Source organism: Solanum verrucosum, unplaced genomic scaffold, assembly GCF_900185275.1.
Source record: "Solanum verrucosum unplaced genomic scaffold, falcon-dt-bn FXZP01000275.1, whole genome shotgun sequence".
Lineage (NCBI taxonomy): Eukaryota > Viridiplantae > Streptophyta > Magnoliopsida > Solanales > Solanaceae > Solanum > Solanum verrucosum.
The window spans coordinates 328,506-349,457 of NW_026020738.1; the positions used below are offsets into that span (position 1 = coordinate 328,506).

A 20,952-nucleotide genomic window follows, 5' to 3' on the forward strand; every position below is an offset into this window, starting at 1 on the left:
AAAGTTATATAATAAAATAGGTTCACTCTCAGAATTCTTTCAGGCTCACATATATTAGGACAGAAAAAATAACACATATCATTTTAAAATTATCAAAAAAGTATTATAAATAATAATAATTAACAACTTAAAATATCTAAAAGACATTTTAAAAGAGTTAATTTTGTAATTTTATCCATATCACATAAATTAGGACAAAGTGACCAGTAATGTTGGTTATTTGAAAGTTACATCAAAATATTATAAATCACAATAATTAATAACTTAAAACATTTTTAAAAAAATAAATTAAAATTTGGATGACTCTCCAAATTTTATTTGTGTGACATAAATTGAGACAACAAAAATAATATATATTGGGTCCATTTTAATTTATTTGTCTTATTTTTTTTTGGGTTTTTTATATTTAAAAAATGCGTAAAAATATTATAAATCATGATAATTGACAACATAAAATATGTTTTGAAAAAAAATACAAAAATTTCCACTCATTCTTTAAGTAAATCTATCGTAAAAATACTATAAATCATGATAATTGACAACATAAAATATTTCAAAAATCTTGTATGGGGATATTATTATAAAGTACAAGTTTGTGATAAAAAAACTTATTCCTTTATCCACGCAAACAATCGCTTCAAAATCTCCGTTATTAGCCCCAAAACATACCATTTATATTATTGGGCCCGTGCCCGTGCATAGCACGGGCAATTACCTAGTAATATATATATGGTCTCATAGTTTGACACTTGCCATACATATATAAGACATTTAATTTGGTCCCACTTAAACACAATAATTTTATCTAATGTACTTGACAATCAATCCAAAAATGCTTAGCCATTCAAAACATTTCAAAACTCATGTCACCTAAAGCTAGAACACAATATGAGTCTAGTAACTATCAATGTGTTTGGCAATGTTTGATAGCCTGATCTAGCGCCGTTGCCTAGTCGTGAATAGTGACGGAGTCTGAATTTTTATCAAGAAGTTTAAAAATATGAAAAGATAAATATATAAAAAAGTTAAAAAGAGGTTCAACATCTACTACATATCACTATGGGAAATAGAGACATTTTCCACCGCGAATCATTGAAAAAATTGTACTATAAAATATGATTCAATCTCATTTCCACCGAACCAGCTCTAAAAAAATGCATGGTAGATTTCCATTAAAATGTTGGACTAAACATTTTTACTTTTCACAGATTTAATCAAAATATCTTACAAATAGTCAATGAACATTTTTCAATGGAAAATTTCAATTAATGGAAAAAAAGTATTTTTTTAAAATAAAGTATAGACATAAATAATATAATTTTTAATCGAAAAAAAATTCGAAATAAATCGTTGGTTCTACTTGGCTTTGCCCAAGATGTCAAGACACTGCTCCCCCACACGTCTTAGTTGTGTCTGCCTAATGTCTTGAATATCAATGTCATGTCACTATTTGCCCATTTTTAAATTTGTCAAAGTTTTTGTTATAATTTATTGGTTAAAATTAGAATTAAATCAATCTAGTCGATTTTTAATTTTTTAAAATCAAATCAAATCAAATGAAAAAAATAATCGTCAGTTTGATTCGGTTTTTTCTGATTTTTTTTGGTTTGAAAGTAATAATTTTTTTTAGGACATACGAATCTCGATAGACACGGACACCTAATACATGAACAATCCACAGAACCTATTGTGTGTTCAGTTAAGCAACACTAGATTTATTATTACACGAACAAAGTGATTCAATTAAGAAAAATAGTGTGACTATCTTATGTGAGGTTGGGTAGGTAAAGACTAAGTAATTGATTTTGATACAATTGAAATTAGGGTTATAATAGTAAGGCCAAAATTTAAGTGTTGGGCTTGAAAAAATGGTAAACTTAAAGACTTATGTTAATTAAAATTTAACAAAATATTTGTATTTTATTTATGAATAATATATAAATAATTATAAAATTTACATATTAATTTCTCCAGTTCGATTTGGTTATTTTGTGGTTTGTTTTTAGTAAAACTAAAACCAAACCAAATAGTATCGATTTTCAAACTTTAAACCAAACCAAACCAAACCAAATATTGATTTTTTCAATCGTTTTGGAATTTATTTATTTATTCCAAACTAAAGCTGCACATTTTTCATAAGTGTTACCAAGTGTAAATATGTCTTGAGATCGTGACACGTGGCAATATCCCCTTTACTACTTAATCTAAGTTCCTTGCCTACCTCATCATACACCCATTGGGTATCCTCCATGCACTTTTGTAGCCAACTTGGCATCCTCATGGACGCCATGTGAGTAGTCCCTCTTTCTGCCACGTCATCAATATCGTCATGGATGACGAACCCTGGAACTTTTGTAACAAGATCGTCGGAGTTGACAATTCGGAGAACATTTGTACCGCTTTTCTCTAATTGGCATCGAAAACTTTTGTTTCTAACTCTAGGCCCTCCAAATGATACAACACTCACTGTGGGTGCGTTACTAAATTTTGTAGTAATATCACACGCTGTTAATGTTGCAAGGGCAGCACTAAGACTATGCCCTGTGATAGTTATACTTAATGCCTCATCACTATATTTATCAAGAATCTTGCCAATTTCTTCTCTAATTGTGTCTTGCAAACTTTGGTCTCATTGGGTGTTTGTTGGTGTATAAGCTCAAGAGTCCACTTTGTACCATGGGTTGATCGTAATTTTCGTTGGATGTCGCCATGTCATCTGGTAAGCAAGTCAACGTGGAGCGTAAATTCTCGAGCCATTCAGATGAGGTGGCGGTACCCCCGATAAGTGTCACAACGTCGCGGTGCCCGAGCCTGGTGATCTCTTTCGCGTCGTCGCAGACGGCCACATAACCGATCCAGCTGCATCGTGGAGACGCTAGGTTGGGGGAACGTCTTTTTTAGTCCATCGTGGCATTTGGACCACACATGTGGCGTACAAGTTCTTGACCACCTTGTAACCGGTCTTGTCTAGTCCACAATTTGTCAACATCGAACTCTTAGGATAAAGACAAGTGGCATACGAGGGTGATGACATGCCAAAGTCAAAGCAGCGATAAGCTGCTTTCGACGAATTTCCCATACCTCAAGATCTCCTTACGAAGATCATCATCAAGCGGATCAAGCAAGCCTTCCCAATTTTTAATCCCTTGGAACTCCATCCACCGGTCCCGGAGTTCAACCACTGCTTTGTCTCCAACAGAGCAGTGGTTGAACTCCGAGTTCCACGAGCTCGTGATCTTGAATCTACGAGCTTCAAGTCGTTTAGTGCTCAATGTAGAACACTTTGAAATAGGGAGTATCAATCCCATAATGTTGCAATTTGATTTGTAAATAGTTCCATTTGAGAGCCTCATGATCATGAGTGAAAATATTGAGGCTCTTTTTTGTGGAGTTATAATATTAAAATGCATATACTTTCACTTAATTATTACATTTTGGCTGCACTCAAAATGAAAGGTATTTATAGTTGTACCAAAGTACAAAACTAAAATGAGGTGTATATATATAGTGGGTGGTGGGGTAGAGGGGAGAATATTACGTGAAAGACTATATATTATATGATAGAAAATATTTGGAGGCGGACGGTGCATTAAGTTTTTATATGATAGGTATTATATTACCAAATTAAAAAACGTTGGTCCAAGACTTATTTTTCACTTTTTTTTTTATAACCATAGTGTTCGATCGAGGACAAAATTTAAGTAAGAAGAAAAAAGAAAGATGAATTTTATTACATATGAAAAAAAAAAAAACCTTTGAAAATGTAGTCTTTAATATGTCATGGTGATGATAAGAACATGTCATTAATTAAATATGAAATAAAAAACCTAAAAGTTTTTTTAAAAATAGCTTTTTAATATAAGAAAGTGTATTCATTCTTGATAGATCGAAAAGGAAATATATAAAATAAAAAAAATTACGAAATACATTGATTATGATGGTCAATTTTATTTAGACATTCGAGCTATGATATATTTCGATTGAGTTAGCACATCACGAACACGTGATAATTAAAGTGTTCCTATTAAACATTTCGAACTCAAATTTTAGAATTTTTTACGTATTCTCAAGCATTCATTACACAAATAATTAGTTAACTACTTAAAATATATCTCCTTTAGTTATGCATTAGTCTAAATTATAAGCCGTATAATTAAACCTCAGTCATGTTCAACATAATCTTTGTGAACGGAGTTAACTGAAACTTGTTGTTGGTATGAGGGTAACAAGTATCTCATGAAATAATCATGTGGCGTGCCCCACAATTATCTCAATAAAAGAAAAATTACAGGCATGTTCTAAAATTGAGATTGATATATATATATACACTACATCTAAAATGATCTTTAGGGACAATTAATTAATGACAATAGATCAATTGCCGCTAAATTTGTATTTTTAGCGGCAATTAACACTCTTTGTATATGTCTCTAAAGACTTTAGCGACATTGGATCTAATGGCACTTAACTAATGCCGGTAAAAACTTTAGTACTCATTATTAATATGTATATTTATTGCCGCTAAAAGTTTCTTTTGTTGCAGTGATAATTAAATGAGATGAAATATTTATATGTTCAACTTAATTATTACCTAACAGACACTTGAAAATAAGTGTAAAATATTTTCAAAAATTTAAATTGAAAATATCTAATAAAAATAACTTATTATATATTCAATTGCTCAATTAAAATAAATTACTCCATAAAATATCTAAATAAAATTTATTGATAATTTTTTTTTAAAAATACGATAAAACAATAATAATTAATGACGAAAACTCAAAAATTCATGATTTTCCGACAGAAAATTATTCGGCCAATTGGAAGTATTGACAAGTCAGCAGACAACATTCTAGACATAATAATTTTGACATAATCAACTATAGGAATTATTAGAAAACGAGTAAAATAAACAACGTACGTATTATAACTCATTTATTTTCCGACCATATTCCGGCACAGTCCACATTGGTAGGATCGATTTTTTTTTTATTAAATTTGAATTCATATCGAAATTTTTTATGTTGAGAGTAAGATGCTACCTAATAAAAAATAATTTCGTACTTAGGAGGACTTGAACCTAGTGGGGGAGCCAGGAGTTTGGTGAAGGTTTTGCGAGTTTTCTTCTTAGTTGTGTTAAGGGTGTGCAAAAATTAAATATACACTCGTAATAGCTAACATTTAAATTATGTACACGATATAATTTTCGACGAAGGGTAAAGTGGTTCCGACTCTGCTCAAACACGAGACCTATAAGGAAGGATGAAAGAGTACTTTACCACTCTATCAGTAGGGGGGAGCTAGACAACTAGCAGTCTGCATGAAATTCAGTCGAACTTAGTAGATTTTGCTCAAATTAATAATCTATTTATATTAATAAATTTATTAAATATGTATAAATTTTAAACTCATTATTATTACTTATAATCGTCATTATAAAATTCAAAAGCAATAAAATTGAAATTCTAGTTTCGACTATGTTCGCCACAACCCTAATCGGTTAACTTCTTTATTAATAACACCAAAAACACACAAAGGAAACTACCTCTCATCTATACATCTTCTTTCTTCAATATGTGTTCTGGCCATGTTCTATCTTTCTACAACTTGACTTTCTATGAAGGTATCTCACCATCGTTGAATGGTTCCGTCTGCTCAAAACTCGGTAGCATGGTAAATTAAGAGCCAGTAAAATCTAGTTCAATCGATAAATTCATCTCAGAAGTAGGTTGATCCATTGTAGTGAGTTCAAATATACAATATTACATAGTAGGAATAAGAACCCCAAAAGCTAAGGTGGAATATTTCCTAATTAAGAGACTTGTGTATTAAATAATTACGATAAATAATTTGAGACAAATGGAATATTAAGGAAATATCCGATTCGTTCTTTTGAGCTAATTAGCATAATAATATAATAGAAGAAATTTTATTTAACGAAATTTGTAACATCCCGCAATTTGAAATAAATAGGAAGAAACCAATAATTGGAAATAGTCATTTTTGGAAAGAAGGAAAAATTTGGAATTTTACTTAAGTTAGGAAATAGTGAGTTTTGGTCAACTTCAAATAGACATAACTCCTAGATCAGAATGAGTTAAGTGTACTTCCAGGTATGATTGGGAAGCTCTTGGAACGATCATTCCAACGCCGCCAAGATTACGTGAATCCGAATTTGTATGAGTGAGATACGGCCATTGGAAGTTGGGCTGTTCAAATAAGGAAATGTCCAATCCGGATTTTTGAAAGGTATTTCAGTCTTTTCCTTATCCAATTAATTAAATTCGTTTTAAGTGAATTAATTAAGGGTCTAAACTGAACTTGGTTAGTTTTACCACTTTTGGAAAAGAGTTAGGGTTTTAGAGAAGAGGAAAGAAGAGGAGAAAAGAGAAGGAGAAGCAAGGAAATCGTCAAGTTCATCGAGTTTAGCTTGTGGATTTCGTCGGGGTGATCCCTACAAGGTATGTGAGATCACATAGCGTTGGGTTAGTGCACCCACACACCAATCATGCTTTATTTTAGCGAATTTAAGTTCTTGAAAGCTCAGAAATTGAGTTCTTGATGGGTTTGTTGAAGTTCTATTAATTTCTTGATTCATTGAAATTGTGGCGGAGTTGTTTGATCCGAATTCATGATTTTAGGTTTGATTTTGAGTAGAATCTGATGTACTTTGAACATATAATCGATTCTAAGTGTTTGGGGAAATGACCCATGGAGTTTAGAGGGTTTAGAGCTGGAAAACGAAGAAGAAATTTCGTCGGTCAAAATCTGGACATGCCTCCACGTCGCGGACCCACTCCCCAGTTATGGGAAAAGTTATTTCGTGGAGCGGAGCGGTCACGTACCGTTCTGCCTCAAAAAGTTATTTTCGAAACCAAAATTTAAATGTTTCTCCGCGTCGCGGACCCACCCTCAGATAGTGAAATTTTGATTTTTTTTTCTCATGTTTAGCTATCTAAATTCATTCCTAAACATCATGAGATCTTTCCTATCACAAATTACGATCCTTTAATCCATAAATTCAATTTAAGGAAAGTCAAGAGTCAAGTCAAGAGAAGTTCATAAAGTTTTCCAAAAGTCTTTTACAAATGTTTTAACTTTGTTTTAAGACTTGAGTTTGAGTTGAGTAAAGAGTAAAGTTGAAGTTCATTTCTTCAAAAGTATATGAGGACTATGTATTCCCAAAAGAGTTTAAAATGTTTTCACATTTAAATAAGAATGGAAACTGAGATTTCCAAAAGAGCCTTTGAGCTAGTTTTTCATTAAAGAGCCTTTTGGGCTAGTTTTTAGTTAAATAATAAATGCTTTCACAATAAAGCAAGAGAGGAAACCTTGATTTCCAAGATAGTCTTTGAGCTAAGTTTTTGAGCAATTATCTCAAACCATAGAAAGAAGTATGTTTTTAAACATAAAGAGCTAGTATCATATTTTGGGAGTAGTATTGAACACCGATATAGGGGAGCGTTCAAAGAACCCACAACCCCCATAAACCATGTAGCCATCATGGGTAGAAAAGGGTCATACTTTTTAGATGAATCATTTAATGCTTTTTAGCATAGACTAGTGGATCCACTTGGTGAGTTAGGTTCTATACCCTTGGCAAGGTATAAGATGGTCCTTGGCAGCGTGAGGTAAAGTGTTGTATCATCACTATAGCTCTTAAGTGATGTTTGTCGGTTAGAGAAACTCCCACAACAGTATTTTGTATTTTTATATACATCAGATTATTTGTATTTTTACATACATCTCAGAGTTATATTTATCTTTGCATACACACAAAGTTGGCATCATGTTTTGAAACAACTTTTCTTTATATTGCACATGTTTTAAATTGTTTTATATTGAAATGAGTTCAGTTATGTTGAGTTGTGTTGAGCCAGGTAAGTTCTTTAGTTTCTTTCAGATTCTTTTCAAACCTATGTTGTGTTTAGCATTCCAACTCGCATACTCGTACATTTCATGTACTGATGTCAGTTGGCCTACATCGTCTTATGATGCAGACGCAAGTAACTAGGATCAGCATCCAGCACATTGTTGATCCAATGAGCAGTTCAAAGTATGTTGGTGAGCCTCTTTGTATTCCAGAGGATCCCTTTTATTGCTTTCAGTTTATTATCAGTTCTTTAGGATGTTGTGGGGTTTGTCCCAACATCCATCTCAGTTGTTTTAGAGGTTTCATAGATAGTCAGACAATTAGTTATGAGTATGTTAGCTTTGTATTTCAGATGTTTTGCTATGAGACTTGAGTAGCCATTTTGGCTAGTTTGAATGCTATTTTTAAAGACATTCTAAGATTTTTCATAAGTTCTTTATTTGAGGTTGTTTCTGAAGTTTAAGTATTCCGCTGAGTAAGTAAGTCAGGCCAATGGTTTGCTTGGGGCCAACAATGGTCTTCGAGTGCCAGCCACGTCCGGAGTGTAGGCTCGAGGCGTGACAAAATAAATGTGAATTTATTTGAAATGAAATAGACATTTAGAAAAATGCAGCAACATAAGATATCATTAATACTCTTGATACAGTGATACTGTATTTATAAAAATAAATATTTCACAAGGATATAATATGTTTTAAATATAAGAAGAAATCTAGACTATCTATTTTTTAATATTTTAATAAGGTAAGTTTCGAAGTTGGTTTCTTTACTACACTACTAATTGTGGAGCGTTGAGGCCGGGATAAGTTTCATCCTCAAGAGGAAAAGAATTTGAATCACTTGCTAAGACTTTCACATGACCGCTCAGTACTAAAGGAGGTAAGATTGTAAAGACAATCAAGATGTTTGCCTAATTAAAAACAACCATCCAAGTACATGCTTCTCAATACTGATCCATTGATATGGAATTAGCATGACCTGATTATAAGACTTATAAGACCTCACGTCTTCACTTGTCAGAGACTTTTACCTAAGTTCAAGAAATTAAGGTCATTCTTTTTAGTACTCTTCCTTAGAAGTTACGCCTTTTTGCTTCATTGGTAATTCGAATGCATAAATTTAAGACCGAAGGTAAAGATGTTTACCATCCGAGCAATTCTGTGGGGTGGGAATTCAATAAGGACTCGATTCCTTCTCTCCCCTTTTTGTCAACTTCCATTTTGCATTTTCTAGTTTGTATATTTGCTTTGCTTAACCATTGTTTTTGCAAATGCACAAGGATGGTATCAACTCGAGTACACGCATATATATGTGGTATAAAATTATGATTTGAAGTTAAAGTTTTGTTTGAATATGTAATTTAGATTTTTTTAAATCAGTTTGTACTTTTTTTTCATAAACATGAAATCCCAACAAGTTGTGGAAACTACCGAAATTTCCTTAATTTGGATATAATCTTATTAGATGAGCAAATCATTATTCATAAACAAGTTAGTAAATAATAGTACTAACTAGTTCTTCTCTAATATAATTCTTTTACATTGTACGGATAATTTCTTCATGCATGTTCAAATACTGATTTAAAATTACCGCTTCATATTGCATGTTCAAACACAAACTAATTAGTGTCGCTCAGATTTTTCCTCTTTAAGTAAAGGATGTTTTTAAAAATTACATATTACAAATTATAATTGAAAATAAAAATGGAGAAAATAATTATCTTCACGATAAGTGGAAGATATCTCGCTCTCTTTAAGGAGATTCAAGCTCACTGCAACAAATGTTTTTCGCCGGTCCAGCAGTAGTCTTTTTGACTTGTCCTTTCGAGGATACTATGATCAATTCACAAAATATAACTCAGCAAACAGGCAAGTGTTGAGTTCAAATCTCCACAAAAAGAACACCTCCCTTCAACTAATAAGAACTCTCTTTCACGATTCTATTTTCTTGTACTCAAAACAAAGGAAGATCAAACCATCACTATTTATAGAGAAGAAAATTCTTTTTACAATGAATAGTCTAGAGGTTACATAAGTTACTAGACAAATAACCAACACACACAATGTAGCAACGCAAAGCTATATTTATAATAATATTAAAATGTCACTAACAAAGGATGTTATATATATATATATATAATTTGGTGTGATATAACATAACTAGGACATTTGGTCCACTTAGCCACAATCTACCTAATGTAGTTGACACAACCCAAAACTAGAAAACACAAACCGCCCCTGCGCCACAAAGCTCAACCATCCAAGTGCGGCTTGACTTGTGCATGACATGGATTTGGTAACCACCAATGTGTTTGGCATGTCAAGGTGTGTTGCTTGCTCATGTGCGTGCGCCTATTGCCAAGTCGTGAATCGTGACAGATCAGTCAGAATTTTCATTAATAAATTTTAAAATATGAAAAAGTAAACATAAATTTTAACTTTGACCTCCAACTTTCAAAGTGCACAAATAGACACTTTAACTATCCAACCTTTTAATAAATAAACACGCGTGTCTTATCTGGCAAAATGCGTGACGTGCACGCATTTTGCGCGAGTGAGAAGTAATTTTTAGGCACACAACAGTGAAAAAAATGCTGAAATGACAACTCTACCCTTAATTAATTTTTATTTTTTTTTTAGTTCTAAAATGGACGTGTAAAGTGTTTAATTAGTTGGCAGCCATTGAGTGGCTCACTAATACACGTGGCAGCGATTGCATTTCACGCTCTTAGCTCCAAAAATCGCGTGTTTATTTATTAAAAGGTTGGATAGTTAAAGTGCTTGTTTGTGCACTATGAAAGTTGGAGGTCAAAGTTAAAATTTGAAGCCAAGTTTAAGGTCAAATATATGTATTATCCTTTTCTCATTCTATTATCATCGAACCACCTCATTGAAAAAACACATGGTGAAAAATAGATTTTCATTGAAATATTTGAACTAGTAACTGAATGTTTTTTTTCTCTCATTGATCGATTCAATCAGAATATTCGTGAAAAAAGCCCATAAATACTTTTTTTCAATGGAAAATTTTAATGGGGAATTAGTTTTTTTTAGTAGTGTATATACACATAAAATAATTTTAACCATATATAAATCATATAACTTTTTATTTAAAAAAAGTTCGGATAAATTCCCTAGGTCCTATCTGGCTCCGCCACTGACCGTCAAGCGCACCACTCCCACACACGTCATAGTTGTGTCTCTGCCTTATCTTGGCCTTTTAATTAAATGTGCCAACTCTTTGCCTCATGCCTAATGTCTTGAAATATCAATGCCAAGTCAATGTTTGCCACATTAATTTTGTATTTTTGTCACGATTTCTAGGGTCGATTTGAATTACATATCAACTTAAAATGGTCACCCCATTTACATATCATCTCTAACATGCAATTCTCGCATAATCATTTTCAGGTAAAATACTTTCATGAAAAATTAATGTTTCCTTTATATGTAAATAAAACATATTATTTTAAAAATATTTATATAATTTATTGATTTATTTAATTTTCTATTCGATGAATGGTATTTGTATAATTGAAATCCAACTAAATTTAGATCACAATTATTACAAGACTCATTTTTAAAGAAGATGATCATAACAATTTTATTTTTATTTTTAAAAGCATGAATCCGAAATATTTAGTTAAACATGTGAAAGGGACTCAAACCTTCTCATCACAAATCGTGTTAGTGACTTACTTGGTTCTAAAATATAAACTACAAAAATACAATTTGAGATGGGGGTAGGGGTAGGATGTGAGGGTGGTGGGGAGGGTGAGCGGAAACAGAGGATAGGGGTGATATGTGTTAGAGGGTGTGAACGAAACAACTCAAAACAAATCGTTCACATCAGAAATAAAGGTACTAAGGTTGTATTTACTTTTTCTTGAAAAGTCACTGGTGAAATTTGTTTTGCTTAACTTTTTCCCTAATTTCATTAAAAGAAATGTTATCTTTTTTTAAAGAATTTATTTTATTAGAAAATAATTTTTTTAAATTGTTTTAACCAACTAAAGATGACGACACACTTATTTACACCATCCATAAATCACATAAATTTTTTCTTAAGGTTTATAAAAGAATATTGCTTCTTAAGATATGGATGTCCACATCACATGCACGTACATCATTAGGTAAGCATTTCTTGTACATTAAAAATTAGTCTCGACTTTCAACAAGGGCAATAATTGTAAAGCAGTTTGTATATATAATTTTTCGTTTCAAAATAAGTGTTATTTTAATAAAAAAATTATTTTAAATTAAGTATTACTTATATTAACAAAAGTTGTCCAAAAATAAGTGTTGCTTTAGAAATTTAAGACAAAATAGTAGTAATTATTTTCAACTATATATAAACCCTCATATTAAAGAACTATTTCTTTGAAAGGAAAAGGGTTTGATATACCCCTCAACTTTGTCATTTAGAGCTGATATATCCTTCTTTATGAAAGTGGCTCGTATATACCCCTACTCATATCCAAGTGACTCACATATACCCTTTTCCTCTAACGGAAATGAAAAAAATTAATTTTAGTTTAACTTTTTATTATTTTAAAAAAAAAAATCTCATATGAGTATATTTAATCCTCATCAAACATATTTTTTTTTACTTTTTTTTGTTTCAATGACTAATTTGAATTTATTATTTTGATCGTCAAATTTATTTATGTTTCACTTGTAAAACTTATTATAGCTGACCAAATTTTTTTCTTCAAATACAAAAATTAAATTACAGTATAGACAAAAAAAATAGTTTTAAATTATAATATAGCCACAAAAAAAATAGTTTTAAATTTTTTTCTTTACACTAAGATATGAAAGAAAAAAATAAAATAAGAATAAGAAACTCAAATAATTATAATCAAAGAAGTCAAATAATAATTTATGTATGAAAAAGATTAAAATATACCTTGAATTTTGCTAGAAGAATCATATATACCCCTCAATAATTTTTAAGAAAATTAAAAGTCAAAAATATAAATTTAAAACTAATTTTTTTCACTTCCGTTAAATGAAGGGTATATGTGAGCTCATTTTGTAACGGCAGGGGTATATGTGAGTCGTTTGTATAACGATAAGGGTATAAATGCCACTTTGATAACAAGGGGCATATTAGTTTCAAATGGTAAAGTTGAGGGGTATATCAGACCCTTTTTCCTTCTTTTATTAGTGCCTTGTCAAACATGCATCCCTATACCTATGCGTCTTGTGTGCTTATTAGTGCCATTAAGGGGTGGCTGAAGGTTAGGCGTACACATGGGCGCTCATCCCCACCATTGATCTATAAATTTCCATTTTTTCGCAATTTTGGTTGTCAAGTCGAGATATGAGTATATAGGGGTGCTAGACTTCCTCTGCTGTGATGGGTTCTGTCATGTGAAACGGTGAACTGCTTGTCAAGGCTAGGCTAAATCATGATGTTGTGTTACTAGACTTCGTCTCTCCCTTTACTATGAAAGTCTCGCTCTTATTTTTTAAGAAAAAAAAAGTTGAAAACTGAGCTTGACTATCTAATGGAAGGGAAGGAAGAAGTGAAACTTAGAAATAAGCATAACTAAGAAAACTATATTTATTTTTTCTTAATAAACGTAAATTAATCTAAAACGAAACTTATTCTGAAACATAAAGAGTATATATATAACTGAAGAAAGATCCAGAGCAATTTAATTTTTATTACCTAATCATTAAGTATACATTATAAATACCATGGACTTGGATTATAGATAATGAGAGTCTATGTTGGTTGGATTCTTCACATATTGATACATGCATATTAAATATTTTTAAAATAGTACTACGTTTTAAGAAGGCATAATACATAAATTGGACCCTAAACTTGGCTTCAAATTTTAAGTATGACCTCTAACTTTCATAGTGCACAAGTAGGTACTTTAACTATCCAATTCTTAAACAGAAAAATACGTGAATCCAACAGCCAAATTGTGTGATATACAAACGCTCCTACGTGGCTTATTGAGCCACTCAGTGGCTGCCACGTAATTAAAAAATTACACGTATTTTATAATTTTTAAAAAAAGAAGAAATTAAAATACAAAAGGGTAGGGTTGTATTTTCTTTTCCCAATTTGCTCGATTTTCACTCAACATCAGCGGAGCCCTAGCCCTAATTTCTTTGCAAATCAAAGTAAAATTGTGAAGATTTGTGGTCAAAGTTCTTATCTTTTGGATGTTTATGTGTTGTTCTTCCTCAATTTAGTCTGGTTATGTTAATTTTTGCTTTTTGAAAGTTTTTTTTTGGTAGAAGTTGTCACCATGAATGTAAATTCACTTTTTTTTATACCTGAACTATTTGTAGACCAAGAAATCTTCATTATAGCTCTTTTTACACAATGACAAAAAAAAATTAGAAGCCATTACATAAAAAACGACCAAAAATTGTGCACAAAAAGAGAAAAAATGCTTGAGTACTAGAATTAGGAAGAAGAAGAAGAAAAATGGGATTTTGATTTGAAAAAAATAAAGATATATTTAAAGGGGATTCATTAAGGGTAAAATTGTCATTTTTGCTTTTTTTTTTCTACTATTGTGGGCCTCGAAAAATACCCCTGACGCGCCTGAATTGCGTCTAAATCACGCGTTATGCCAGGTTGGATTCGCGTGTTTTTTTTTTTAAGAATTGGATAGTTGAAGTGCTTACTTGTGCACTTTGAAAGTTAGAGGTCATACTTAAAATTTGAAGCCAAATTTAGGGTCCAATTTATGTATTATGCCTTTTTAAGAAACCAACACGAAAACGATTAAATAATAATATGAAGGATTGGAAAAAAACAAAAATAATTGACTTTGTACATATCTTTCTCACATTAAAATACACATATTTTCAAGAATATCCATGTGGTCCTATTTTTATTCATCTTCCTATTCATGTACCTATATCAAAAGTTGTTGTTTTTCATATTAATGATGTACCATTTTCATAATTGTTCACCAAGTCTAAATATGTCTTGAGATCGTGACACGTGGCAATATCCCCTTTGCTACTTAATCTAAGTTCCTTGCCTACCTCAGCATACACCCATTGGGTATCCTCCATGCACTTTTGTAGCCAACTTGGCATACCCGTGAACGCCACGTGGCTAGTCCCTTTTTCCTCCACGTCATTAATATCGTCGTGGATGACGAATCCTGGAACTTTTGTAATGGGATCGTCGGAGTTGACGATTCAGAGAACATTTGTACCACTTTTCTCCAATTGGCATCGAAAACTTTTGTTTCCAACTCTAGGCCCTCCAAATGATACAACACTTACTATGGGTGCGTTACTAAATTTTGTTGTAATATCACACGCTGTTAATGTTGCAAGGGCAGCACCAAGACTATGTCCTGCGATAGTTATACTTAATGCCTCATCACTATATTTATCAACAATCTTGCCAATTTCTTCTCTAATTGTGTCTTGCAAACTTTGGTCACATTGGGTGTTTGTTGTGTACAAGTTCAAGAGTCCACTTTGTACCATAGGTTGATCGTAATTTTCGTCAGACGTTGTCATGTCGTTTGGTAAGCAAGTCAACGTGGCCCAAAAATTCTGGAGCCATGAGGTGGCGGTACCTCGATAAGCGATCACCACGTTGCGGCGTCCGAGTCTAGCGATCTCTTTTTCATCGTCGCAAACAGCCACATAACCGATCCAGCTGGATCGCGGGGACGCTAGGTTCTGGAAAGTCTTTTTAGTCCATCGTGGCATTTGGACCATGCACGTGGCGTACAAGTTCTTGACCACCTTGTAACCGGTTTTGTCAAGTCTGCAGTCTGTCAGCATTGAACTCTTAGGATAAAGACACGTGGCGTACGTGGGTGATGACATGTCAAAGTCGAAGCAACGATAGGCTGCTTCAACGAATTCCCTGTACCTCAAGATCTCCTTACGAAGATCATCATCAAGTGGATCAAGCAAGCCTTCCCAATTCTTGATCCCTTGGAATTCCATCCACTGGTGCCGGAGTTAGGCCACTGCTCTGTGTCCAATAGAGCAGTGGCCCAACCCCGAGTTCGTGATCTTGAAACTACGAGCTATGAGTCGTTTACTCAATGTAGAACACTTTGATATAGGGAGTACCAACCCCATATGTTGTTTTGTGAAAATGTTGCAATTTGTTTTGAAATTATTTCCACTTGAGTGCCTCATCATGATTTGTGAAAGGTGTATGTAGTTTTTACAAGATTCTTGGAATGTGGATAATCGAAGCTCTTTTTTGTGGAGTAATAATATTAATTCATACACTTTCACTTAACTATTACATTTTGGCTGCACTCAAATGAGGGCTATTTATAGTTGTTGCCGATCCCAAGCTCTTTATTGTGGGTGCATGGTGGGGTCGAGTTGAGGCGAAGCTAGGATTCCAATTTTATACATTTTGAATTTTATAATAACAATTTTAAATAATAATGACTGAGTTACATTCTAAATTTAATATTTATACATATCTAATGAATTTAGTAACACAATTCAGGGTCTTTCAAAAACAACTTATCTATCTCCACGAAGTAGTAATAAGGTCTACAAATACTCTACCCTCTCCAGATCCCACTCAGTGACTTTTCACTAAATATATTGTTGTTATTGTTATTATTAATACAAATACATTATATAAACAAAATCTACTAAATTCAGTCGAATCTGCATGGGATCTATTAATTCCACACATGGGGTAGAGGGGAGACTATTCTTAGGAAGACTATATATTATATGACAGAAATAATTGAGGTGGACGGTGCATTTTAAGTGTTTATAGGATAGATTTTATATTATTTGGTTTAGTGGGGACAAAATGTGTACACTATCAATAGTTGTAGAACGTTTGGTCTAGGACTTATTTTTTGTTTTTATAAACTATGGTGTTTGGGAATGAATCTTGAGAAAGAAGAAAAAAATAAAGATTGAATTTTTGGTATACATATGAAAAACACCTTTAGAAACTATAGTAATCTTGAATACGTCATAATCATGACATTTGTCATGATAAGCCATAGTGAAATAAGGAGTCGTTTGGTAAAGTGTATATATATTAGAAAAAATAATGTGTTCATTAATATTATGTATGTATTAGTAATGTGTGTGTGTATATATATATATATATATATATATATATAGATATACACTATTAAGATGAATTACTTGGATAAATTTTTTTTTATGCAAAATACATTGATGACTTTTTAAATTTGTTTCCAATTTCATTTATACATTCGAACTATAACCTATTTTGATGTTGAGCACATGAACACATGATAATTAAAGTGTTCTTATTAGACCATGTTCGGGCTCAAATTTTAAAAGAACTTTTGTGCGCATTCTCAAACTTCCATTACATAGATAGTTGATTTACCATTTAAAATATGGCATCTTCTTTAATTATATGTATTAGTCGCAATAAGTCGTATAACTAAACCCTAGACATGTTCAGCACACACAAAAATACTAAGTAATTTCTTTTCTATTTGTCCTAACGTTGTTGGACAGAATTACATAATACTTCTTGCTGGTGAAAGATATCAATAGATATCTCGTAAAATTAGTTCTAATATACATAAACTGGTCCAAACATCATAATTATCAAACACAAAACTAAAAGTCATTAAAAGCCAAAAAAAATGTAATTATCAATAATTAATGGCAAAACTCAAAAATCCATGATTTCCCGATACAACCTCTTTAGCCCATAGGAAGTATATTGACAAGTCAATAGACAACATTAAAGAAAGATTGACCATGTTGACCAAGTAATAGTATATAGAGGAAGTATTTAGGAAACGAGTAAAATAAACAATGTATTGTAACTTTTTTTTTTTCGACCATATTGCGGCACAGTCCACAGTAATGCATCCCCATTGACCATTATATTTTTTGTGATGTCTAATATACACATGAAAGTTCGATTAAATTTAGATTTGTGTTGAAAAGTTTTATGTTTCGAATAAAGTGTTTTTTAATAAAGATGATTCCATATTCAAAGGAATTTGAACATGAGTTTTTTGACCAAGAATAAAAAGTACCTATGACCAGTGGCGTAGCCAACTTTATATCAGGGAAATTATACCGTATATATAAGTAAAATAATAAATAAAATGGCTAAATAACATATTTGGACACTCTTGATACAACAATATAATGTAATCTAGTGGTTTCAGGTGCCTTGAAAGAGTAAAGACACACGAACTTAAAGTGTTTGTGTGTTTGAATCTCACTAGTAACAATTTTTTTCACTTTTTAAGAAGAGCGGGTTCACTTTTAACATTTGAACACCCTTTGTGAAATTTCTGGCTCTGCCACTGCTTATGACTAGAGGCGAATATAAGGAGATAAGAGTGTGTTCACCCGAGCCCACTCGAAGAATGTATTTTAGTTTTTTTTTAAAAATATTTTATGGATATATAGAGAGTTTGATGAATCTCCTGAACACGAGATAAAAGGTTGGACTAGTTGATTTAGCTAGGGAATTCAAAATTTATTTTGAGGTTTTAATTTCAAATTCTTGACTATATTTTTTTGAATTTGCTTTTAAAATTTTGAATCCGTCACTACTTAACACTCCATGCCACAACTTTGGTTGGTCAACAACTACTTTATTAATAAGACCAACAAACACAAAGGAAATTATAAGTGGTAGTTATAGTCCAAAAAAACATGAAAGTTTGTAACTACCTTCATTGATACATCTCCTCTCTTCAATAATATGTCTTCTAGCCATGAATTCATGGCTCTCTATGAAGGTATTTTGTCATCGTCGACTGGATTTGTAGGCTGCTCAAAACGCGTTAGCATCGTACGTATGAAGAAATTCGATCTTCTTAGGTAAATATACACGAAAAATCTTCTTTCTTAAAATTCTCTAGAAATTTTTGTCTCTGTCACTGAATTAAGATATATAACAACCTTAGATTTCTTGGATTTGGATGTATATAGACTCAAATATATCATCATAAAATTCTTTTTTACTTTTATTAAAGATTTCGTCTTAAAGAATTCTGGGAATATTGGCAGGATTTTTTTCTTTGACTATATTCAGAATAGCCTTTTCATGTTTGTATTTTAATATATTTAGATTTCTCATTCTTTGCTGACAAAAGGTTTAATTTAATTATTTGTATAAATGAATTAAACTAAAAAAATTAAAAGTGGATCATAATTCACCCATTCAGTTCTTACTAAAATTTCAATTGCTTCATTTGTTTTTATATAATATATTTTTAACATTTATTAGGAAAAAAAATATGATTATATATAATATATTAAATAAATAAACAAATATTTGTAAAAAATTATTTGATAAGATTTTTCATGGATCAACTTGGACGGCATTGAATTAATAAATAGTAACCCATCAAATAGTTACTTAGGCTGAATTGAATTAGACTGAAATAGATTTAAAGACGAGCCATAACTCAATTCATCTATTCTTACTAAGTTTTTTTTTTCTTATACAATTTTAAAGAACATGATAAAATTATGTAACTTTTTTATCAAGATTATATATAATATATGAAAAAAAAATTTAAATCAAAATATATTTTGATAAAATTTCTTATTTGCCAATTTGAGTTATATTTCAGACCAACTCTTGAATGAGATGAAACGAGCCTCGCTAAATAGATTAAACTAGGGGTGACAAAATTAGCCTGACTCCATCGACCCGTCCAAATCATAACAGATTTGGGCTAGTGTGATTTTGATGATGACTTGATAGACAATGTTAACGATTTGAAAATATTTAATTTTATTTTTTACATATAAATAATTGTCTAGTTTTTATTTTTTTTAAAAGATTATTATAGATTACTATAATTATTATAATTGGTGAAATATTATTATTACTTATTTTTTGCAGAGGGAAAAAAAGTTAAAAGTTGATATAAATTTAAAAAAAACAAGTAAGGTACCAATTTTTTTTTGGTCCAAGTAAGATACAAAGTTACGTCGATGCAATCTAAAAATAGAAATAAATTATTGATGTTCTATAGATAATCTAACAATTATATATATCTCATTCTTTACATGTTTTTTTCATTCATGAAATAATATCTATAAAGGTATTTTCTAATTTTGGATAATTGATTGGATTTTAAATTTAAATTTTGGATATGAGAAAAATTGCGGAGGAAAATTGAGTTACACTTTATGAATTTGAAAGTTTGAAGTCTTATGCAAATACTAAACATCACATGGGAAACAAAATAAAAAAAATGTGAACACGCTCATATTTTTGAATTTGAAACATTACGAGAAATAACGAAAATTTCGACATAAGAAACAATAAAATTTGACTTGCCACTTCATTATCTTATAGGTTTCGTTTATATTAGATGAAATCATGAAATGTAATGTTTGAAAAATATAAAAATAATACGCTAAATTAGACGGTTGAACAATGACCAATTTTATTTCTTCTACCCATTTTGACTCGTTCAAATTCAAGTCAAATACCTCATTTGCCATCCTAAATCCCTCATAAACTAATAAATGAACGACTGTTGATCCATTTAAACTTGAACAAATTATGCGAGTCATATTTTTATGAATTAATTTAATTCAACGGAGACACGTTACTACACATGCCGCTGTATGATTGGACCCAAAGAGGCACGCAACTCAGTGTACTGTTTATTTAATCTTACTTCCTGGTTGGTCAACGTGTCAACATTTTAAAGGCCAATTTTTTCTTTTTTCTTTGTTCTACTATTTAGTCTTCCTTTTCATATTGTTGAAAAATATTATAGGATCGGAATTCGAATTCACCCATAAGGGGTGTTAATTAGCCTGTTAACTTATTAATAAATTTTATGTGTTAAGATTAAGACCATAATACTAGCAAATATAAATATACACACTTTAATTATAATATATAGAACGAGTTATCGTTTGAAGGAATCTTCAAGTTGTGGACAGATAATTTTCAATGATCGGTAACTTAAGGTCGTGGTTGTTGCAGATCATTATAATATAGAAACATGCAAGTCGCCCACTTACTAGTATTTTCGAATAAATAGTGTACTACACATATTATATGTCATTAATATTTTCTTTTTGATCTATCCTAGAATAAATAATATTACACATCAT

The 20,952-nt window shown here is 31.4% G+C and overlaps 2 protein-coding genes and 2 pseudogenes across 4 annotated transcripts in view; 1 reads left to right on the forward strand and 3 right to left on the reverse strand.

Moving 5' to 3' along the window:
• LOC125812623 (acetyl-CoA acetyltransferase, cytosolic 1-like) overlaps positions 1-20,952 on the forward strand; it is a 220,974-nt gene that overhangs the window by 87,596 nt on the left and 112,426 nt on the right. The gene's annotated exons all lie outside the window — the stretch shown is intronic.
• Positions 1-20,952, reverse strand: part of LOC125812638 (uncharacterized) — a 119,755-nt gene that overhangs the window by 20,548 nt on the left and 78,255 nt on the right. The window contains exon 4 of one of the 2 annotated variants that reach the window (XM_049492131.1): positions 14,698-14,707. The exons of the other annotated variant lie outside the window; for it this stretch is intronic. The gene's annotated coding sequence lies outside the window, so the exon portion shown is untranslated. Of the gene's footprint in view, positions 1-14,697; positions 14,708-20,952 lie in introns of those variants that run through there. 2 annotated transcript variants of the gene reach the window in all.
• LOC125812665 (phospholipase A(1) DAD1, chloroplastic-like) lies at positions 2,117-3,158 on the reverse strand (annotated as a pseudogene).
• LOC125812666 (phospholipase A(1) DAD1, chloroplastic-like) lies at positions 14,785-15,822 on the reverse strand (annotated as a pseudogene).